The sequence below is a fragment of the Mustela putorius genome, unplaced genomic scaffold (assembly GCF_011764305.1).
Source record: "Mustela putorius furo isolate JIRA1106 unplaced genomic scaffold, ASM1176430v1.1 tig00000228_pilon_pilon_pilon, whole genome shotgun sequence".
Lineage (NCBI taxonomy): Eukaryota > Metazoa > Chordata > Mammalia > Carnivora > Mustelidae > Mustela > Mustela putorius.
The window spans coordinates 35,176,117-35,200,777 of NW_025421322.1; the positions used below are offsets into that span (position 1 = coordinate 35,176,117).

The 24,661-nt window shown below is 41.2% G+C and overlaps 1 pseudogene; it reads right to left on the minus strand.

The window, feature by feature from the left end:
• Positions 1 to 5,428: 5,428 nt before the first annotated feature.
• LOC101674188 lies at positions 5,429 to 7,283 on the minus strand (annotated as a pseudogene).
• Positions 7,284 to 24,661: the final 17,378 nt, after the last annotated feature.

Below are 24,661 nucleotides of genomic sequence, written 5' to 3' on the forward strand. Positions count from 1 at the left end.
CTCAATTTTCCAATCACATATCCAGAAGCCTTAGGCCTGATATGCTTGAGAATTCTCCCCTCCTTCCCCTCCCAACTCCTTCCCTCTTCCTGTCTTCCTTTCTTTTCCTTTCCTTTTCTTCCCCTTCCTTCCTTCCTTCCATCCATCATTTTAGAAAGGCTGTGTCTTCAGTGGGGTCAGAGATAGCAAATAAATGGATGTTTCTGCAATGAACCATAAGACCATTCTCACCAATGGGATACATAAAGACTATAAAGATCCTCATGTTGAGTCAGATAACATTTTACTAACAAATAAGTTGGAAAAAGACTTTTAGTTTTCAGAATTTTGGATTTCAAAATTGCAGTTGAGAGATAGCCTATATAGACCTTAAGAAAGGAGCCAGACCAGATGCAAACACCCTTGGCCATATCTGAAATAAACATGAAACCACTTATGACAAGAAGTCTGACGGAGGAAATGTTAGGCCTCTATCCCACCTACTGTGCAATAGATTCTTTGCTCCCTGCTTTAAATAAGCCACCAGAATTAGGAGGCCCTCTGGAGAAATCTGAGCTGTCACATACTAATTAACACAAATAGCAATCCTCATGTGACTGGATTGTGTCTGAAAAATCATCCTTGACAGCGCACATCTAAGCATCTCAGGAAAGTGATGACAAATAAGTGTTTTCTCTCTCTAATAGCTTGAATTGCAAGATATTTCAAAAACAAGATCAACAGAATACCAATTTGTCTGACAAGGGAGAGAAAATATGAGACATGTTTCCTGACTACTTTTTTCCTTGAGATGTCAAAGATTGAACTCAAATCTGCAGCTCTTCAGCATCTTGTATAATTCCAGGAGCATGGCTTAATGTGCTGGGCTCTGATGTGGTTAACATGATGAGAGATGAAAGCTCCATCTCATCACACTCATTTCAAGAAGATCTCTTAATTTCTATTAAGGAATCTTTGCAAGGGAATTGGCAAACAGAGTTCAACCAGTCACTGTCTGTGAGGGATGTGCACATCAAGACATTGGATTATCTAGGCTCAATCTTTTCCATTAAATTTAAGACAGTAAGCACTCAGTGTAGATGACAAAAGATCACATGTGGACACTGAGAGTCTTTCAGAGAGTTTGTCTTAATCACTTTATCTCACCAATCCAGTGATATAAACATATTCTCATATGTTTCCACTTGAGATGGGAACTGGAATGAACATGGTTTTAGGGCTTCATTAAGAGGCCTGAGGACACTGCCCAGGGTGGCTAATAGCACAGGAATCAGGTCAATTCCAAGGCATAGTCCTTGTAGAAAGAAAGAGTGGGATGAAATGAGTTTTAAAAAATAAAAGTGGTGATGAGCTGGAGGCCTAGATACCCAACCAATGCTTATGAGTTGGGAGAATCTGGAATAAAATAAGAGGGCAAGATTGCCTTGTGGAAATCACCACATTTGGACTCAGGCAGCCCTAGACTTGAAACATAATTCCCCACATATTAGCCATGTGCTTTGGAACAAGTTTTGGAACTTTCTGTGCTCTTAGCCCCCCTTTCCATTTGAAATAAAGAAAATAGTATCAACCTGCTCTCATTGTAAGGACTAAATGAAAAAGTAGCATTGTTTCTGGCACTTGAAATATGTTTGATAGAAGCACAACTATTATATTGCTGATTGTACTGATGAAGATTGATGATGATGGTGATGATGATGTTGATGATGATGGTGGTAATGATGGTGAAGGTGGTGATGATGATAGTGTTGATGATGATGATGATGAAGATGATGATGATGGTGGTGATGATGGGGATGGGGATGGTGGAATTGATGGTGATGGTGTTAGTGATGGTGGTGTGATGATAGTGATGATGATGATGGTGATGCTGATAATGGTCATGATGGTGATTCTGATGATGGTGATGATGTCAATAATGATGATGTGATGATGGTGATAGTGATGGGGATGACAGTGATGATGGTGTTGGGGATGATACGGTGATGATGGTGATGATGGTGATGGTGGTGATGATTAGTAGCATTGGTAATAACCAATGAATTCATATCTAAGTGTCTGGGATTTGGAATGGTCACAGCTTCATTGCTTAGCAATCTTGTGGTGCAAAGGTGTTAAAATCTAGTGTAAAGATGAACAAATTGACTTGGGAACATACTGTTGACTGGAAGAATTGGAAGAAATACCTACTCAGTTGACATCCAAACCCAAATTTCCTCTCTAATGTAGGTCATCAATTCTTCCATGTGCTGAGGACATGGTGACAGGTTAGACAGACAAAATGTCTGCCCAAGAGGATGTATCTTCTCAAGAGGGAAAGTAAATGGAAGTGCATGGACAAACAAATACAGGAGATATGTTTGGGTACTAACAAAATCTCTTAAAATTATAGCAGGAATTACATATAAAGATCAATGATACTATTATCACCATCATTGTTATTATTAATTGTCTTTGGTCAGGGAAGGAAGATATAGATATTTTACCTCGAGTTGTCAGAAAAAAGTTTTCTGAGTAGCAGGTGTTTGAATTGAAGCTGAAATGATTTAAAAAGGAGACTCCAATTTATGTTGGACTGTGTAGAGCATGGTAAGGATTTTAGAGGTTTTTTTCATAAACAAAAGGGAAAATGATTAGACACTTTTTTTAAAGATTTTTATTTATTTATTTGACAGACAGAGATCACAAGCAGGCAGAGAGGCAGGCAGAGCGAAGGAGGGGAAGCAGGCTCTCCGCTGAGCAGAGCCTGATGTGGGGCTCCATCCCAGGACCCTAAGATCATGACCTGAGCTGAAGGCAGAGGCTTTAACCCACTGAGCCACCCAGGCACCCCGGATTAGACAGTTTTAAGCAGGGGATGACATAATCTTATTATGCTTTAAGAAATTACTTTGGTTGCTGAGTGTGGGGTATTAAGCTGCTGGGGGTCCAGGATGCTAAGAGGGAAAGTGGGAAATCCAGAGAAGAGCAGACAGGGCTTGTGCTCGGTTCATGGTCATGGAGAAATGGAACTTGGTAGAATGTCAGGATGCATTTTGGAGATATACTGACACTATTTACTAAAGGAGGGCATGAGAGGCAAAACTCTTCAAACCAGACTAAGCAGCCTCCCAATCATGTCACAACCAGGTAAAGCAAGTGTAGAGCTTTTTAGGAACTCACCGTGTACTTAAGATACGTTCTGACCTCCCTAACCGAGCTTCACATTCTTTCCACACCCTTGCCCCTACTGACCTCCCACGTACTCTCTGCAAAGCCTTCAGGCTTTAGCCACACTGACATACTTACATTTGTACCAATGTTCTGCTACCTGAGCTTGTTATTCATGCCAGTCCTTTACCTGGAGTGCTCTGGGAGACATTTCCAGAACTCTCCACCTGGCTAATCCCCAGCCTTTCTCCAGATCTTACTTTCAATATCATTTCTTTGGAAGACTTTCCTGACTGCACTGACTGCGATGACTCTGGTGTACACTAATGCAGCTCCCTGAGCGTCTTGGTTAGAGTAACAACATGATTAATAGCTAACATGTCCTGAGGGCTTGCTATGCAGTAGCCACTTTGGGACAGTGTCCATCAGTTGTCACCCTGCTTCTCACAGCTGCATTATATAAGAAGTGGTTGTGTTATCTCTGTTTCACATACAAAGCAACTGAAATTCAGAGCATTTGGACAACACAGAGGATGGGAGCTGGGACGGGGGTCTGAGTAAGGCATTCACTCAGAAACCGTAATTTTAAACTACTCAATTCTGACTTCCTGAACCTTGTGACTTTCATATTTGGTGTAATTATTAGTTTTGTGCCTGTTTTCTCTGAGGCTTAAATCTTCATCAGGGGCAGGAGCACATCTGCCTTGTTTTGAAGAAATGTTCAGCCTTCTGACTCAGGTTCTAGCGTAGAACTTGGGTCAGGGTAATCACCTGACAAATATTTGTTAATTGATCATTTATCATCTCAAACTTGTGCCATGTGAAGGCGAAGAAACCCACACAAAGCAGCCAGGGGCTGCTCCTGTAACCTCAAAGAAGGCTCATTTTGTGTGCAGAGGTTTCAACTCATAGAACACCTGCATGTCAGACTAGGGCCACCCCTGAAGATTTTCCCCACTCGGCTCCATCCGCTGATTGCCAGATGGAGGGCCCTTGATGGGTCACATGCTCATAGTGCCCTCATGGGGCCCCAGACAACAGTCCAGTGATAGCTGCTTCTGCATTACTTGAGGAACTTCTGTTGAGAGTGGGAGATTCTCCCCAGAGAGAGAGGAGCTATCAGGCCATATGGGTCACGTGGCTTTCACAGGAAGACCTCAGTCATCAAAACCTGCTACACAATGGGGGCATTTTGAGCTGGAAACTCTCCTTGTGTGTGAGCTTCCTGTGTGCAAAGCTGACACTCGTGATGACCCAAAGTAATGACAGTGCCATTTTTTGTGGCAAACGGGTGGCAGATGGGTGGGAGATCAGTCTGGACTTCACATTGAAGGAGGCACTGGGGGTCTGGACCCTGTCACTTAGCTGCAGAATCTGGAGCTCTTTGAAGCTCGGGCTCCTCACCTGCATGGGGAGATGGCATCATCTAGAGTCGTGGGTATTAAAATAGACAGTGTAATAGCTTTCAGCAGCTGCGTTCCTGAAAGGAGGGGTTCACGTTCATACAGCCCTTGTCAGCCTGTAAAGCTAAATCATGTCCGCTTACTCATTTGTCTGAGGATAATTGATGGCAATTGATATTCTAATTTTAGGACTCAAGCAATAATTTATAAAGCACTTATTTTGACCTATTGCATTAATGATGCTAAGATAGCTTGTGGTCTACGGACAACCTCCAGAACAAGAAGAAACCGGAAACCTCAGTGGCTTTAACACAACAAATGCTTATTTTGGTCTCCTCACAAGTTGGATGAGGTAAAGCAGTGACGCAGACCTAACCAGCAACTCCACCACCTCGGGGGGGGGGGCCCTCATTTCCAGGTCAGGGAAAATAAAAGAGGCTCTTCACTGCCTTTTATTTTTTTTAAAGTTGTTTATTATTATTATTGTTATTGTTATTATTATTATTATTACCATTTAAATTGTTTTAATGTTTCTTCACAAATGTTAAAAAATACAAAAGGAGAGACAAGGAATCATCAAACTGTTGTGGCCAACATTACAAATTTAAAACAGTTTTTGGTTTAAAGAATGAATCTGGGGATGCCTGGGTGGCTCATTGGGTTAAAGCCTCTGCCTTTGGCTTGGGTCATGATCCCAGGGTCCCGGGATCGAGCCCCGCATCGATGGGGAGCCTGCTTCCTCCTCTCTCCCTGCCTTCTTCTCTGCCTATTTGTGATCTCTGTCTGTAAAATAAATAAATAAAATATTTAAAATAAAATAAAATAAAATAAAGAATGAATCTGGGAGTCAGTGCAGCTCTGCAGGGTCTCTGCATCTAGGAGGGCGGGTCTCCGCATCCCTGAATGTCCTCGCCTTTATCCATTTTTCCAGGCCCTCCATGCTGGTCTCTTCTTCCTCCCATCTGTTCCACCAAAGGGGCAGGGTGCCCACCCGGGCCTCCCCATTTTCTTCCACCAAAGCCAACTCAGTCTATGCCCCAGCCACCACAGTAGCCCCCTTTGTCTCCACCACAGCCCTCTCTGAACATTCCCCTAGGACCACCACAGTCCTTTTCCACCCTGCATGCCACCAGGACCACCTCTGCCATGGTGATGGTCATCACCTGGGGGAGAGGGCTCCAGAGCCTTACATTGGTTCATTCTGTTCTTCAGGTGAAGTTCTGGTTTTCACACCCTAGACTGGGGTACTGCCAGTCTCCAGCTCAGTGTTAGATGTTTCCTCCTCTGGATCAGTTTCCTTGGGAACCCCATGGCTCCTTTGGGGAAAGCCACCTCTGTCTCCTCCATGGCCTCCCATGAGATCCATGGGGTCTCCAAGACCTCCTGGGCTGCCTGGAGCTCCACAGAGTGGCAGCAGCATCCCTCTGCCGTCATGGGAAGGCATACTACCCCACATCCGGGGCTGCTTCTGAGCGAGGAAATCTAAAGTTTGCTCCCTTGAAAATCTTTCACATCAATCCACTCCATAGAAGCCTTGGCAGTTTGTGGGTCTTCACAGCGGTGGGTCTTGCTTATCTTAACAACTCCACACTTCTTAAAGAAGTCTGCCAGATTGTCTAGAGTCACATTGTCATTTAAGGCTTTCACATAAATTGCACTGTTGTCAAAGTCTTCATCTGGATCTATAGGTAGGCCTAGATCAAGATCTGGTCCTTTGTCCAGAATTCTGCCAGGCTTATGGAAGCCATCTCCCTCTCCAGAGCCCATTCCACCATGTCCTCCTCCCCATCCACCTCTGCTCATACCTCCACAGTCAAGTATCCCTCTTCCTCTGCCCCGGGTATCAGGGCCATTCCTGCTCTGGTTCTCTCCTGATCCAGAAAATCCTACAGAATCCTGCCCATGAACACTCATACTACTGGGGTTGTCTTGTTGGAATGTACTCTGCTGCCTGTAGTTGCTGCTCTATTGGCTATGTTGACCTGGAGCCCTGCTATAGGATCCAGTGTGGGAGGGATAAACAGTGGGTGGCTGCTGTCCATTGCTGCTTTGTTGCCCATAGCTACTTTGCTTTCCATAGCTGCTGGGCTGCCCATAGGTGTTCTTCTGAGAGTAACCACTCTGTTCGTAACTAGGCAGCCATGTAGAGGAATAGCTGTTAGAAGAAGAGATGGTGGTGCTGTAACTGGCTGCCTGGGGTAGGTCCTAGGTATGTACAGATAACTGTAATTATTCAATCCATATCCCAGCCTAGGCTGGTTATAACCCCCTGTGCTGGATTGGGGTTGACTAGTCTCAGTGGGTGTGTTACTATCTGTGGTCTTGCTGGTGTGGTGGCTGCTGGCTGCTATTCATTAGTTGGCTAAGCAGGCTGAATGCCATATGCAGACTGAGCTGCATAGGAGGCCTGGGTGGTAGGGACCAAAGTAGTGGTGGTATTGTAAGCACCATTGTTGTACCCCTGGACAGGATGACTGCATGCCTGGGGGACCATTGGAGTTGTATAAGCAGTGGGAGACTGTCCATCAGAGTTGCATAAGTGGTCTGCCCATAGGTCGCAGTGGTCTGAGCCTGGATATAGCTGTCATCAGTGGGCTCTCAGGTTCCCAAACTTTGTTGCCTGCATTTCTGGGTGGTCTGTGCATATCCTTATGTGGGTTGAGAGGTGTATGCACTCTAGCCCTGCAGGGCTACAGCTTGGCCACAGGTACTGTGATCCATGGTCACCATTTTCTCCCCTTCCTTCTTGTTCTCTTCACCGCCTCTTACCAGAAGTGGCACATCAAATCTGCTTATGTCACACTGCAAGGGCAGTCACAGGATGTCACTGTTGTGTGTTTGTGCTGGTGGTGGTGGTGGGGATCTGGGAAATGAGGAAAAGTGTATGGGTTTTTGTGACCATTAACAGCCTCTGCTATATTCCTACTGTGAGTCAGGTGCTAAGAATACAGCATTTCACAAATAAATCACATTTTCTCAATATAAAGTTTCACACTGTTTAATAGCTTACATTATGAAATTGGAGTAAGTTTTATAATCAATGTTTATATTCCATAAAGTAGGGTCTTTTTAAAAATCAACAAAAAGTCACAAAACTGACGATGTGTGTTATCATCAATGACATATTAAAATCAAGAATTTCTCCCTTAAGAGTTCATGTTCTAATGGCAGGAAGAGAAGCAAAATATTTTTGCAGGAGTTGCCTTGCATTTGCAGTACAGGAAAGCAAAATGCTGTCAAGGTTCATTGCAAAGGCAGCTAATCCAGCCTGGAAAGTGTCAGAGGGGGCTTCCTGGAGGAAGTGGTATCTGTGATTTAAAGAACAAATAGGAATTAGCTAGAAAAGGAAGGAGACATCGTTTAGAATCACAGAGGGAAGAAAGAGATGGCAAACGATTCTACACTGCTAGAGAAGAGTCTTAGAAATGAGGGGATATGAGAGATAGAAAAAGAGAGAGGGACCAAGACAAAGGAATTGAGGGAGAAAGAGCGACAGAACACACAGATCTGATTCTGGATTCCTGGTGAAGAAATGAGGGGTTCTCATGCCAACATTACTTGAGAAAAAGTGACAGGTCCTAGTCTCAGTACCAAAGAGATACATTGCTCCCACCCAAGGAATTAGGTTGTGGGATGCCTGTGTGATCTGAATCTGGAATATGATTAGCATGGAAAAGGGCAGATGTGTTTGGGGTAGCAGGAGGAGGTGAAACCTAAAAGGGGATGGGGTTTCCTTTATCTCAAATCCTCTAATGAGAGCCAGAAACTCAGGCAGGACAGCACTCAGAGGAGCTGGACTTCCAGGTCACAGCCCCGTTCTCCTCTTCAGGAAAAATGCATAGACAATTGCAAAGGATAAGCACCTGCCCCTTGATTTACTGGGATGCCCATACAGGTCCCCTTGGAGGGGAGCAGAGGCTCTCTTCTCCTGGCCCTTTCCACCCACCATGCCCTCTTTAACCTCCTTCCCCAAGTTATCTCTGCCAACCTGCATTTTCTAAAAATTCTGCGAATCAAAAGGAACTATCTCAAGAGGGAGGAGTGAGTCAGCAGCCAGATTAGTGACAAGAGCTAGAGACGCACGCACCATGACCTGAGCCATCCCAGATTACTCACATGTGGCCTATGTTCCTGCACAGATGTCACACGTGCTCCCGGCAGTGTTGGTGTGCCAGTCTCACACAGCACACATGCCATGAGCCTGCAACAACTTCCAACAGCCTCAAACAGCCTCGTGCATTCCAGCATCCCCAGAGGCCAGGCTGGGGCAGACTATGACATTGGGCAGACTATGACATCCCCTGCACTGCCTGCCAAACCCCTCCCACCCCCAAGCCTAGAGGACTACAAACAGACTTGAGAAACAAAAAGAGAAAACTTCATCTTCAATTGAGTTGTACAGAACTATTTCAAACAATACAAAAAACAAAACAAAACCCTCTAGAAACCCATTTTAATTTCACCATGTATGCTTTCAAGTTAAAAAAAAAATGTTTTCAATTGGTATTTTCTTTTAATTTTTTTATTATGTTATATTAGTAACCATACAGTACATCATTGGTTTTAGATGTAGTATTCCATGATTCACTGTTTACGTAGAACACCCAGTGCTCCATGCAATCCATGCCTCCTTAATACCCATCGCTGGGCCAACCCATCCTCCCATCCCTCCCCTCTAAAAACCCTTGGTTTATTTCTCAGAGTCCACAGTCTTTCATAGCTCATCTCCTCCTACAATTTCCACCCCTTCATTTTCCCCTTCCTTCTTCTAAGTTCCTCCAGGTTATTCCTTATGTTCCACAAGTAAATGAAACCATATGATAATTGGCTTTCTATGCTTGACTTATTTAACTCAGCATAATCTCCTCTGGTTCTGTCCATGTTGATACAAAAGTTGAGTATTCAACCTTTCTGATGACTGAATAATATTCCATTGTGTATATGAACCACATCATCTTTGTCCATCATCTGTTGAAGGGCATCTCGGCTCTTTCCATAGTTTGGCTATTGTGGACATTGCTGGGGTGCATTGCTGTGAACATTGGGGTGAATATGGTCCTTCTTCTCACTACATCTGTATCTTTGGGGTAAATACCCAGTAGTGCAATTCCAGGGTCATAAGGTAGCTCTATTTCTATTTTTTTTTTTAAGGATCTTTTTTTTTTTCATTTATTTATTTTCAGCATAACAATATCATTATTTTTTTTCACCACACCCTGCTCCATGCAATCCGTGCCCTCTATAATACCCACCACCTGGTACCCCGACCTCCCACCCCCCCGCCACTTCAAACCCCTCAGATTGTTTTTCAGATCCATAGTCTCTCATGGTTCACCTCCCCTTCCAATTTACCCCAACTCCCTTCTCCTCTCTAACATCCCTTGTCCTCCATGATATTTGTTATGCTCCACAAATAAGTGAAACCATATGATAATTGACTCTCTCTGCTTGACTTATTTCACTCAGCATAATCTTTTCCAGTCCCGTCCATGTTGCTACAAAAGTTGGGTATTCGTCCTTTCTGATGGAGGCATAATACTCCATAGTGTATATGGACCACATCTTCCTTATCCATTCGTCTGTTGAAGGGCATCTTGGTTCTTTCCATAGTTTGGCGACTGTGGCCATTGCTGCTATAAACATTGGGATACAGATGGCCCTTGGTTTATTTCTTTTCACGACATCTGTATCTTTGGGGTAAATACCCAGGGGTGCAATGGCAGGGTCATAGGGAAGCTCTATTTTTAATTTCTTGAGGAATCTCCACACTGTTCTCCAAAGAGACTGCACCAACTTGCATTCCCACCAACAGTGTAAGAGGGTTCCCCTTTCTCCACATCCTCTCCAACACATGTTGTTTCCTGTTTTGTTAATTTTGGCCATTCTAACTGGTATAAGGTGATATCTCAATGTGGTTTTAATTTGAATCTCCCTGAGGGCTAATGATGATGAACATTTTTTCATGTGTCTGATAGCCATTTGTATGTCTTGATGGGAGAAGTGTCTGTTCATATCTTCTTCCCATTTTTTGATATGTTTGCCTGTTTCGTGTGTGTTGAGTTTGAGGAGATCCAGCATCTGTTCCTGATTAAAATGCTTCAAAGTATAGGGATAGAGGGAACATTCCTGAACCTCATCAAATCTATCTATGAAAGACCCACAGCAAATATCATCCTCAATGGGAAAAAGCTTGCAGCCTTCCCGTTGAGATCAGGAACATGACAAGGATGCCCACTTTCACCACTCTAATACTCAACATAGTATTAGAAGTCCTAGCAACAGCAATCAGACAACAAAGAGAAATAAAAGGTATCCAAATTGGTAATGAAGAAGTCAAACTCTCTCTCTTCGCAGATGACATGATTCTTTACATGGAAAACCCAAAAGACTCCACCCCCATACTACTGGAACTCATACATCAATTCAGCAACGTGGCAGGATACAAAGTCAATGTGCAGAAAGCAGTGGCTTTCCTATACACTAACAATGAAAATACAGAAAGGGAAATTAGAGAATTGATTCCATTTACTATAGCACCAAGAACCATAAGATACCTGGGAATAAACCTAACCAAAGAGGTAAAGGATCTCTACTCAAGGAACTACAGAACACTCATGAAAGAAATTGAAGAAGACACAAAAAGATGGAAGACCATTCCATGCTCTTGGATAGGAAGAATAAACATTGTTAAAATGTTTATACTGCCTAGAGCAATATATACTTCTAATGCCATTCCGATCAAAATTCCACCGGTATTCTTCAAAGAGCTAGAGCAAATAATCCTAAAATTTGTATGGAATCTAAAGAGACCCCGAATCACTAAGGAAATGTTGAAAAACAAAAATAAAATGGGGGGCATCACGTTACCTGATTTCAAGCTTTACTACAAAGCTGTGATCACCAAGACAGGATGGTACTGGCATAAAAACAGATACATAGACCAGTGGAACAGAGTAGAGAGCCCAGATATGGACCCTCAACTCTATGGGCAAATAATCTTCAACAAAACAGGAAAAAATATACAGTGGAAAAAAGACAGTCTCTTCAATAAATGGTACTGGGAAAACCGGAAAGCTATATGTAGAAGAATGAAACTCGACCATTCTCTTACACCGTACACAAAGATAAACTCAAAATGGATAAAAGACCTCAATTTGAGACAGGAATCCATCAGAATCCTAGAGGGGAACATAGGCAGTAATCTCTTCGATATCAGCCACAGCAACTTCTTTCAAGATACGTCTCCAAAGGCAAAGGAAACAAAAGCGAAAATAAACTTTTGGGACTTCATCAAAATCAAAAGCTTCTGCACAGCAAAGGAAACAGTCAACAAAACAAAGAGGCAACCCAAGGAATGGGAGAAGATATTTGCAAATGACAGTACAGAAAAAAGGTTGATATCCAGGATCTATAAAGAACTCCTCAAACTCAACACACACGAAACAGGCAAGCATATTAATTTTTTAATTTTTTCAATTTATTTATTTTCAGAAAAACAGTATTCGTTATTTTTTTTCACCACACCCAGTGCTCCAGCAATCCGTGCCCTCTATAATACCCACCACCTGGTACCCCAACCTCCCACCCCCTGCCCCTTCGAAACCCTCAGATTGTTTTTCAGAGTCCATAGTCTCTCATGGTTCACCTCCCCTTCCAATTTACCCCAACTCCCTTCTCCTCTCTAACACCCCTTGTCCTCCATGATATTTGTTATGCTCCCCAAATAAGTGATTAGTGTTTTTGAGGTACCTGTCTTCCTCCACAAACTGTTGGAGATTTAAAAGATTAAGTTCCTCTTAACTTTTTAGTCCAGCACCTAGAGGGTGCATGGGATAGAGTTACCATTCATTAAATAAAAACATTTAAAAAAAATGACAGGAAGGAAGGAAAGAAGGAAGGACAGAAAATGAAAGGAAGGAAGGCAGGCAGGCAGGCAGACAGCATCGTGCTAAACTAGGTTTAGAAAAACCACCCCATTGTCACCCTCTCTTCCATTAGGAAACCCAGATGAGCACATGTTGGCCAAGCAGCCCTGAAAGAAACTCACTACACTAAGATGTATGGGTTTCTGGCTGCTGCTGACACAAGTGCTTCTGACCCCAGGGTGAGATTCCATTCTGAAGCCAAATGGAAACAAGACAGAATTCAAAAATAGAAGTGCAGTTAATGAAGCGTGAGCTAGCCAGGCCGTGCTCTCACAGCCTCTGTGGGATGAGAAGGCAGCTATTCTCAGGCCACTGGCGGGGGCTGCCCAGTTGGCCAGGAGGCATGTCCCTGGGGCTCTGGGATGGTCTCTTGTTGCTTATGTCGAGAGCTAATGTTGTCAGCCACACTATCTCCTGTTGCCTGCCCAGACCTCAGGCACAGAGGAAGTGATTGATTCTACAAAGTCAGCTAAGGAAGATGCACTGTGTCCGACAAGCCCAACTCCTTAGAGACCACTCTCCACACTGTTCTCTAAGTACTCAGCGTTAGGCTATCTAAACACAGAACAGCAGGACAGGTATAATTGGAACATCTAGCTGGCTTGCGTGGATTGACCTTTTAGGTAAAAATCATGGAATTAATTTAGCTCCTGTCTCTTCCCCTTTAAAATGGTGATCCTGGGAAATGCCCTTCTGCTCTCTGAGCCTCTGAAAATAACAATTAAAAAGATATGCTACATCCTATCTACTGATCTCCTGAAATTTTGCTGGGGATCAAGATAACAGGTGTGAGATTGTTCAGTGAAGTATAAAGAATTATTCAAAATTGAGTTTTTATTATCTGGTCTCTGTTTCTATATTTACTTTACATATTCAAAGCCAAACTGCAAACCCATCCATTCTGATTTCTCCCAGGCATCCCAAGAGATGGAGGGAAAGGGCTGGGGACCTGCTCTGCTCCAGGAGCGGATTGTCGCCATAGCTGCTGTGTACTGACCACCAGCTCTGGTCTGGTGCTAACACTCTGGAGCACACTGTTGTAGATGACCACACTGCAGAATACATTGTTGCTTCATTTAGCAGATGAAACCAAGATTCAGAAACATATATTAACCTTTTCAAGGTGATACAGCTGTAGATTGCAAAGCTGAGAACCAAATTCAAACTCTTTCACTCTGAAGTGCTCTTTCCGAAGACCATGCAAGGACTCTTTTTACTACTGTCTTCATCCCCCACGTGGAGAGCTTTTTTTGGAACACTGGAGGAGCTCAGACAATGCTTAAGTATTTAATGGAATTGACCTTCACCTGGAAAATGTAGTCACAGGTGTGTAGAGAAGCAAAAAGTTGGGCAGCAAGGACCTTATTCTGTAAAGACATTTTACAAGGAGAGAAGTTCAGAGGTTCCACTTTTCTCCATCCCTTCTTGCATCCCCTCTCCTTGCTAGTGTCTTTGCTCATGTTTATGAGTCTTGCTTCATTAATCACTGCTACCGCACCTTTCCCTTCTGCACGTTGATCCTGAGAACTCAGAGAAATGCACCGGACAATAAGAATTCTTCGTCCTTTCAGAGGGCTGTTGCGAGCACTCCTGTAGAAACAGCCACATTCCTGATGCTCTATCAACTTCAACATGCTGAAAGTGTCAGGAGCTACTGGCCCCTCAGCAGTCCCAGAGTCACCCTCCAAGGAGGGATGGCCTCAGAATACCGGCAGACGCTGTAGAACCCCAGAATCATTCATTTGATTTTCCTGGCTAAGACAAAATTCTCAGGCAGAAACAGAACCCTGGAGAGAGAAAGGAGAGGAAGTGGCAGAATTGGAGCCTTGAGGCATGAGGGTTTACATGGCCAGAAAGAGAATGCACTTTCTTCCTCACAGACCTGCTAGGCAAAGACCTGCATGGTGGACCTTGTCTGGTTTTCTGAGGCAGCCAATGGTACGTTGGTGCAATGGATAGGGCGCTTTTTGTCTTGTAGGGAAGTGGGGAGAAAGGGAATTGAAGGTGTGAGTCCCACTGTTGGAACACAGCCCGGATCCTCGCCAATGTGACTGGGGTCATTTCGGATCTTGGGAGAAAACTCCAGGAGATGGAGGGCAAGAGTCTTTCTGGGCCGAATAAACATGGGAGGATCCCCAGAGTGCTTTCATGTCCTCCTTCAGATGGATCCGATAAGGTAGAGAATCCTTAACTTGCTCCTGTCGTTTAAAGCTAAGAGATAATCATTGTTGTTCACTTGCCAGACCTGATTGCCTGCACGTAGCCTACGTCCCGCATGTAGCTCATCCCGCATGTGGCCCGCGTCCTGCACGTAGCTCACATCTCACAAGCAGTTCATGTCCTGCACGTAAATCTACATGCTCTTGGTAACCAGATCTTGAGTAAAGTATAAAAGAAGTGATTGTAAGAAAAAAAAGTCATCTATTGATCATCAGTTGGTAGTCCCCCCATCATTTCAGCTCTGATCACCAGGATCCCCACCTTGAGAAGGTGATACCACCCTCAGATGACCTGGGGAATTGGGTGAAGTCCTGTTTCCCTTCTCCCCATGACTGCAATAATAAATAATAATATCTAAGGGCGAAAGTGCTTGTTATTGTAATATGAGAGCCTTATAAAAGTACTGGGCACAGAGTTTGGCTCAGAACAGGGACTAAAAAATACAAAGTTCCCTTACTACTTTGTTCTGTCTCTTCCCATTTTGGGGGAAAATATAGGTAATAGTCAAGGAGATTTTTTTTTAAATAATTTATATTTTTTATTTTTTATAAACATATATTTTTAGCCCCAGGGGTACAGGTCTGTGAATCACCAGGTTTACACACTTCACAGCACTCACCAAAGCACATACCCTCCCCAATGTCCATAATCCCACCCCCTTCTCCCAAACCCCCTCCCCCCAGCAACCCTCAAATAAACAAGTCAGGAAATGACAGATGCTGGCGAGGATGCGGAGAAAGGGGAGCCCTCCTACACTGTTGGTGGGAATGCAAGCTGGTGCAACCTCTCTGGAAAACAGCATGGAGGTTCCTCAAAATGTTGAAAATAGAACTGCCCTATGACCCAGCAATTGCACTATTGGGTATTTACCCTAAAGATACAAACGTAGTGATCCAAAGGGGCACGTGTACCCGAATGTTTATAGCATCAAGGAGATTTTTTGAAGGGAAACTTGCAGAAGGAAGTTGGAAGATTTAAGTTTAAATTGTGAGACGCTGGGTATTTTGAACACCTAACCAACTTAACGAACACTTACGATTTATTCATTGCTGTCTGTAATCTACTTTAGAATCTGTTAAAAATTTTGAGCCATCGCATATTCCATTCAGCTTAAGTATGTAATGAAGTGTAATGTCTGCCTTTCTTTAGTCTAACAACAAGTCTCATTGTCTGGAGTCTAGAAATATTTGATTATATGATCTATCTGGCTCCTGTCCCTAAAATTATAAGAAGGGCAGTGAGGGGGAATAATTTTCTTGATCAGTTAACTCCTAGCAACAGCATATTCTGGAAACTGAGATGAACCCCAAAGACAGCAGACTGGGGGTGGCGTAGGTCAGTTTCTTATCCCTGAAGATAGCTGCCAATTGGATCTGAGAAGCTGCAGGGATAATTCTTGGCCCTTTGTAATCAGGGAAGAGATTGCTCTTTCAGCAGAAGGTGGCCATTTTGCAAACTGAAAAAATTGGAGAAAATCAAGTTAAATGTAGAGTATGTCTGGTGAAAGAGCCTGAAAGCTATGAAGGGAAGAAGGAGGCAAAGGACACTGAAAACTGTTCTTTATTCCTTAAGTGAGCACCAGGGGAATGAAGGGTTTGACATTTGTCCTCCCTGAGGGTTTAGGGGATTAGTAACATTTGGAGTTAGAAGGGACATCAAGAAACCCCAATTCCAGTGTCACTTCCTCTGGAATCCTTCCCTGATATTCCCGAGTATATCAGACCTGTGTATTGTATTATTACAATAACAGCACCTTTGTCTTCCATAGTTCTTATATTCCTCATCAGGAGCCAAATCTGTTCCAGTGTTACACTCGATTCCCACCACCCAGCATGGTGCTGCACACAGGAGGCATTTTGTGTATCTTTGAAATAACAAATTTATTACATTCTCTTTAGGAGGCATATGAAACAGATTAAAAAAAATAAAATTCCAATGACAGAAAAAACTGAAATGTATTAAGCATAAATATAAATATTTTGGAACAATTAAATTAAAATTTAGTTTTAATTAAATTAAATTTTAATTAATTTAATTAGATTGATTTATTAATATAATTAATCAATATTAAATAATGATCAATTATTTGTAAATTATTTATAAATAAATCATAAAATAATAAATAGTTAGCATTTAATTAATTTGAATTAATTAAAATCTGGAATGCAGTGATGTAGTTAAATGATGTAAGGAACTTAAAATAGAAACCCAAGAAATGGCAGCACTTTTCTTTTCTTTTCTTCAAAGCCTTCTGCTTCTGCTTGTGGTTGGGCTATGGTCTGTTCTCTCTGAAGACAGGACAGATACTGGGCACCTGCGAGGCTAATTTTGCCGCTGTTTTAGCCTTGTTCCCCTTTGAAAAATCCCAGGGAAATGCTCTGATTGGAAACCTCGGGGTTGTGAGCCAATACATGTTCAAGGCTTAGCATACGCTGCATGTTTCCTATTCTGGTTAGTTTTGTTTTGTTTTGTTTTAAGATTTTTAAATATATCAATTAATAGAGAGCCAGGAAATTTTAATTATTAATACCTCTCAGGAAAAGAATCTATCCAAGATGTACATTATCATTCAAATTAATAGTTACCTTTATCATGAATTTCAGCAGACTTATTTTTTGTAACAAATTCTCATTTTTATTTTCATTTATTTTTATTTTTTACTGCTTTTTTATTATTTCTGTTATGTTAGTCATCATTTTTTTTAGTTTTTAATTTTTTTATAAACATTTAATGTATTATTAACCCCAGAGGTATAGGTCTGTGAATCGCCAGGTTTACACACTTCACAGCACACTCACTGTATCACATACCCTCACCAATATCCATAACAGTCATCATGAGTTTTTGATGTAGTGTTCCATGATTCATTGTTTGCATATAGAACCCAGTGCTCTATGCAATATATGCTTTCCTTAATACCCATCGCTGAGCTAACCCATCCCCCACCCTCCTCCCCTCTAAATCCCTCCATTTGTTTCTCAGAGTCCATAGTTTTTCACGGTTCATCTCCCCCTCTGATTCCCCAGCCTTCATTTTTCCCTTCTTTCTCCTAATGTCCTCCATGCTACTCCTTATGTTCCACAGTAAGTGAAACCGTATGATAATTTACGTTCTCTGCTTGACTTATTTCACTTAGTATAATCTCCTCCGTCCATGTTAATGCAAAAGTTGGGTATTCATCATTTCTGATGACTAAGTAATATTCCATTGTATATAAGGACCACATCTTCTTTATCCATTCATCTGTTGAACCCTTCATGTTTCCTGCTATGATGCACAAGGTAGAAGGGAATAGGATCGCTCTCCAAAACAAGGTGCTGCCATTCAAGAGGCAATTAAAATTTAAAGCAAAAAGAACCGGTATGACTACCAGTCCCTTTAGCCAAGAGAAGTTCCTCCTGAGGTCACAAAGAATCAACCCTTCCTTCCCAGAGCTCATTTCTCTTTCTTATGATAATTTAGTATGATGGACTCTTTCCTCAGAACTGATCTTTGGACTTGACAGATTATATAAGTGTGTGTATGCATATATATCTAGATCAAACATGTATGTATACATCATGTATGTGCTCCTGGATTCACAGCAGTGCTCTTCATGAATACATTGTTGCTACTCCTCATATGAGGGGTGCTTCTCTACAACAGCTGACTTTACTGAATGTGTAAGCTAACAAAGACTCTGGGAGTTACAGAGTTACATGTCTGACACCACAGTATGATACAAGGATCATTTCCCTACTCAATGAGAAGTCCTTGAATACAAGATCAGTGAGTTTCTATCTCTGTATCTCTCACAGCCCTTACCATGAAATTTAGAACATAATAGGTATTCATCAGCATGTGAATGAATGAATGAATGAATGAGTAAAATATGTATCACTAAAAGCCACAAGCTAACTAATTTTTTGTACTTAGGATTTCATAATTCATCTATAACTGACTTATGATTTTTCTTATTAAATCTGAGCATGCTATTTTAATTAAACTTTTTATTTTAAAGATTAACTAACTTTATTTAAACTTTAATAAAATTTAATAAACCTAATCCTTTTAATAAACTTTATTAGTATCTTGCCATTCAATTTGCTAATTGAATTAAGAGGCTGACATCTCTGGCTTTTCTACAATATGATATTTATTCACTTTTTAAATTTTTTTAAAAAAAAGATTTTATTTATTCATTTGACAAAGAGAGAGGGAACATAAGCAGGGGGAGTAGGAGAGGGAAAAGCAGACTTCCACTGAGCAGGGAGCCCGATGCAGGGCTCCATCCCAGGACCCTAGATCATTACCTGAGCTGAAGGCAGACACTTAGCAACTGAGTTACCCGGGAACCCCTATAATATGATATTTAGAAGCAATACTTAAAAAAAAAAAAAAGCAATACTTCATCCATATGAATTAGTTTCTTGTGAAAACCCCTGCCATAAAGAATAAATAAGTAAAGGTTGTTCAAAATGAACACAAATTTACAATTTACCCTGAATCTTAAATTAAATGTGGACTTGTTAATATCCTTTTCCTACAGTTGATAGTTGCCCAGATTTTAACTTTAGCAAAGATATTTCCTCTTCAAATGACCAGATTTCAGTTAAATTGATTTAGTTGAAATTTTAGGGAGTTTCAGTTGCAGAGGTAGTACAACTTTACTTGGGATTTATTTTTTAGAATATATGAGCTTTTTCGTTGACGTTTGTCAGCATTAATGAATCAAAAGAACTGAGTGAAAGGGATGGGCTGATTCTGAAGACTTGAGAAAGGGAGTTCTTTGGGACCATGTTGCTTGTTTCAGAAGGCGGGGCAGTGAACAGTGTCTCAGATATTGGTTTTCTGTCTACCTCCTGTTGTCTTTAAATGAAAGAGTGTAAACTAGGTAGACATATAGGTAGACAGAAGGAAAAAGAGCAATCTAAGCAAGGTAACAACTTAAACTACAGCATTTGCTGTTAAAGACCTGTGAGCTTTTCTGTGAAACTGAGCAATGAGGGAATCCCAGCAAGTCGCAGGGTGAGAACAGTGGAACTGGCAGCTATTTCTGAAGAAAGCTCATGTGATAGACATCTGCAAGAGGTCAATAAAAGCATGCAAATTTGATACACTCTCCTTCACTGAATACAAATATTAGTAGTGTTTTGTTCATTGGAATTCCCAAAGCCTAGGTCTGGACTCTCTGGATGGCTTCTTTTTGTGCAAATGGGTGCATCTCCTTCGGAAAAGCTAACACCAGGATGCCTGCCCTGTGATAGGATGCCAAAGGACAGCCGCTTTTCTTTGTAGCTGGAGGTGAGTATAATCACAGGCACAACAGGCAATTAGAACCCAGGACATAATGCAAGGGCAAAGAGGGCAAGGAGGGAAGTAAAGTCTTGGGTTCTTGGGGCCTGTGGAAGACAGGGCAGGAGATAAGGATCAACCTAAGAAACCAGAGGATGAGGAGGACCACACCATGGAGGAAACCAGGAAGTTCTCCTGTCTTGGGATTAGTGGCTTGGCTGGGAGGTACTTAGTCTGATAGAAAGGTCCAGTTGTCCCATGGCCATCATCTGATATAGTGCACCCTTAGTCATTGTTGAATTGTATTAAAGGAAGGAAGAGAGTAATAAAACTTAGATTCATAAACCAGACACTCACAAGACTTTGATTTAAATTATTTTCCCTCTTTAATGAATGAGGAGAATAAGAATGAGAGAGATCACCTTGCTCAAGGTCCCACTGTGAACCAGCCTTTCCATCGTGATCAGAGCCCATGGCGACCTGATCCAAAACCTAAGCCTGCTAGCCCGTGGCATCCTGCCTTCATTGATTAGGAAGGAAGGGGGGAAGGTAGGAGATCAAGATTAGAGGTAAGAAGAAGTAAATGTGTGTGTTTCAGAGGATGGGGTGGAGGACAGGAGGAATAAAGCTTTCTGTTCCAGTTCCTGGAAATGGTTGTTCTGCCAGGAGTCTGAATTCTCTGACCTGAATGTAGAAGAGGAGATGGGTAATATGTTCTTAGTCAGGTTATATGTCAGGTTGTGATTTCTTAGTATCTGGCAAGAGCAATCTCATCTCCTGGGACCAGAGCTCATGGTACTCAGTGGGCTGTGTGAGTAGACCTCACAGTAAACAGGTATAGAGCCAAAAGTGAGAAGCTGAAACTTGGGGTTAGACACATTTGAAGCATGGTCTTGGTTTTGCTACTTGTTTCTAAGGGGAAACTGGATATATTAAATGTTCTGTGAACTTTAGCTGCAAAATAAATAAAAGTAGATATAATTTATTCCTCCAAGAATTCTTGAGACAATTCAGTGAGATAATGTATTTCCATGGGCCTAGTACAATGCCTGAAAGATTGCATGCTGTTAATATATTGATTCCTGTTCTTCCTAACAAAATACTTCTCCAATGTCAGCACACTTTATTCCATGCTCATACCCCAAGTCACCCAGTGCAGCCTCACGTGCCAAATAATTAGATCTGGATAGATCTTGGTGAAGTTGGAGAGTTGGCGAAGACTGAGTTCAGTACAACAGAATATCTCCGGTGAATTATTTTGTCTTTTAAAGACACTCATTCTGATGACCTCATTTGCATAATTTATTTTTATCAGGCTCCATTTCAACTTCCAACTAACCAGGAAAACTGGAGAGACAGGATTTGCTCTTCCTCTTACATGTGTAATTTTTATTATTAGCCTAAAAAATCATTGCTCTTAGCATCACTGTTTTCCTCTTTGTTATTCATCTCTGTGGAAAGAGAGCCCTCATCCACACTTAAATACTTGAAAGTATCTTTCAAGAAATTTGGGAAAGTTTTCGTGGGTGATAGGTAGAATCCTTTCTAGTGTCCTTACAGTTGTGGCTTGCAGGAAATGCTCACACAACAACACAAAATGCCAGCCCTACTCTGAGTACATGGATTTCTTTCTTTCTTTTTTTTCCTGCACTGCTCTCTCTTTAAGACCATTTCATGGCCTTAAAATCTGAGAAACCCTGGAAATAAGAATTAGTGTAGCAATGATAATGCTTCAGCTATCCTACTCCAATACAAAGAACACATGCTTCCTGTTTCAGATCAGGTCAATAACATCTTTCATACTTCTTTCACAAACTGATACTGAATAATACATGTATAGTACAATTTGATACAGTGTAAAATATGTAAGGGATAAGTTATTTTTTGATGATGCTTATTCCTTCCTCTGCCTCATTTCCAGTGCTTGGACAGCTGATTAACAATGGCCTCTTTCTATGTCTGGTGGCAGAGGCTAGAAGTGAGGTTCTCTTGCATATGTATAATGTAATATCTTTTTATCTTATTTTATCTACTATGCAAAATATTTTTATCTTATTTTTGTTTATTTTATTGCATATTTTGTTATTTGGCTAATGAGCTATTTGACTTCGCATTAGGAGCCTCAATAGTGCTGCTTTGGTCTTGGAGAAGATAGAGGGTCACTTGCAGGAATTTTCAAAACCTGGAGGGCCAAAATAACTCATTTGTAATAGCATATGATATATGCATTTTATTTTTTAAAAGCAACTGAAATACAGTAAGACTTCACAAAAATCTTCCTGAGAGATGGATAAATGCAAAATTGAGAGGGCTGAAGCGATGTTGAGAGTTGGATTAAAAAAGTTTTGAGATGATACTATTGCAATTTTTTTAGAAACACGATTGCATAATTCTTGAAATCCATGATAGTTTTAATTCATCTATTCATTCATTAAATGAATAATTACTGAGCTTTCACTATATTCTGATTGCTGCACATATTTTATGGTTCTATATCAAATTCATTGGTTCAGCTTAAACTTGATTTCCCTGTTTGTCATTCTAGGGCCCATTTGGGCAAGTGACTGTGTCTTTTGTGCAGAGATGACTAGTTCTCAGGGAAGACTGTGGCTTCCAGAGTTGCACCTGAGCAGATCACGATGCACTCAGAGTGGCTGAGTGATTGATGTGTTGTATAAATAGAACACTGGAGACACATATGGGAATAAGAAGAGCCAAATGTCAAAAAAAAAAAAAAGCCCTGGAAATAACCATTCAAACATATGCAAATTGCTTAATTAATTGACCTCATTTGTGCATGCAGATATCCTTTGCCTTTCCCTTTGTGAATTGGTTATTTTTCATTGTGCTCCAAAACAATATTCCAAGGCTAATTAAACCCTTTCAAGCTATAGGTTAATATTCAATTCATATGTAAACACATTTATAAACATTAATCAAATTCAAATTACTCATTTCATAAATACTGTTTTATTCATTTTCAGCTAATAGATGTGTTCTCTGCATTTATTCAGTGTTGGTCGTGAGAAGTTTGCATTTGGGGAGATGATAGTTATTTAAATGGCAACCTTGTGTTTACTTTCAAGTTGATTAAGACTTTTCCTAGTTTCCAATTGTTTGTTTCTATAAAGATTTAGCACAAAGGCTTCATTTGGAGTGTTGCTGGGGCGTATAAAATATAATGATGATTATCAGAGAACTGTTTCATCTCAGAGCATTTGTGTTCAAAGAGATGTCAAGAGGAGGTTTACTGCCTGTTCAGGCCAGACTCACAACAAAACAGAATGAATCTTAATGGGGTCAACACAATCTCAGATCTAGCCTCAGTTTGATAATATATTTATCTGTCCATTCATTAATTAAATGGCTAATTGATGTATTTGTTCATTTTTATTTATCTACCCATCCACCCAAACTTTAATTCACTTGATAGAATCTGCAAAATACCTTCTGTATCAAAATTTAAAAAGTGCTTGATTCAGTGCAGCTACCTGAGCCCTCTCACAGATCCACTCAACCTGACATACCTACATTTTTAATAAACTTCGACAGTAATTATTATATGCATCAAAATTTAATTACTTCGGTCTTACATTAATATATATCATACATGTGTTTGGTGCCAAGCCCTGAAATAGGCATTGGGCACTGGGGGTGTGTTTGTAGATGAGACAGACCGTCTCTTCCTTTATTCATTGAACTTTTAATTAAATGCAATGAGTGCCATGATAGGGGACACACACGAAATCACAGGTCTATATAACCAGAGATCTTAAAGTAGGGTAAAGGTCAAGAAAGAGCTCCCTGAGTTTATGTTTAAGGAAGCATAAAACTTTAAGGAAGTTTGGATGGGATTCAGCCGCATGAAAAAGATTATCCAGATTGTATGGTTCTATGCTGGTGTTCTGAGTGTGGGGTAGGTGATGAGCATCAAAAAACTGTATACTCCTGGAAGTGTATCATTTAATTCTACCACAGAAGACTGATGAAGTGAAAAATAACTATTGCAGTTACAGACACTAAGTCATACATGATGGAACCTGTTCTGGAGTTTGCAGCCGGTTCACCACTTTCTAACTCTAGGAACAGCATCTTCTTGCATTTTGTCTTCCTTACTATGAAAAGAAGGTACATTATCTCTTCCTCACAAGAAATCTCTGATGGTTGAGTGATACCATTATGTATACCAAATACTGGAGGAGCTCCAAGAAAGCTGGTGGTTTCGGGGGACAACTCTTTGAGGGGTAGAGAGATATACTAGTGTCTATTTTCCAAGGATCCTGCTGGGAATGGCCCTGGTCAGCACTTTTGGAGCCTTGAGCATCTCTTAACCTCTAAACCTAGAGGAGCTGGAGGCCTGGAAGCCAGAGGAAGTGATAAAAAGGGATTGAAGACGTACAAATGGCTATCAGACACATGAAAAAATGTTCATCATCACAGACCTGTACCCCTGGGGATAAAAATATATGTTTATAAAAAAATGTTCATCATCACTAGCCATCAGAGAGATTCAAATTAAAACCACATTGAGATACCACCTTACACCAGTTAGAATGGCCAAAATTAGCAAGACAGGAAACAACATGTGTTGGAGAGGATGTGGAGAAAGGGGAACCCTCTTACACTGTTGGTGGGAATGCAAGTTGGCGCAGCCACTTTGGAAAACAGTGTAGAAATTCCTCAAGAAAT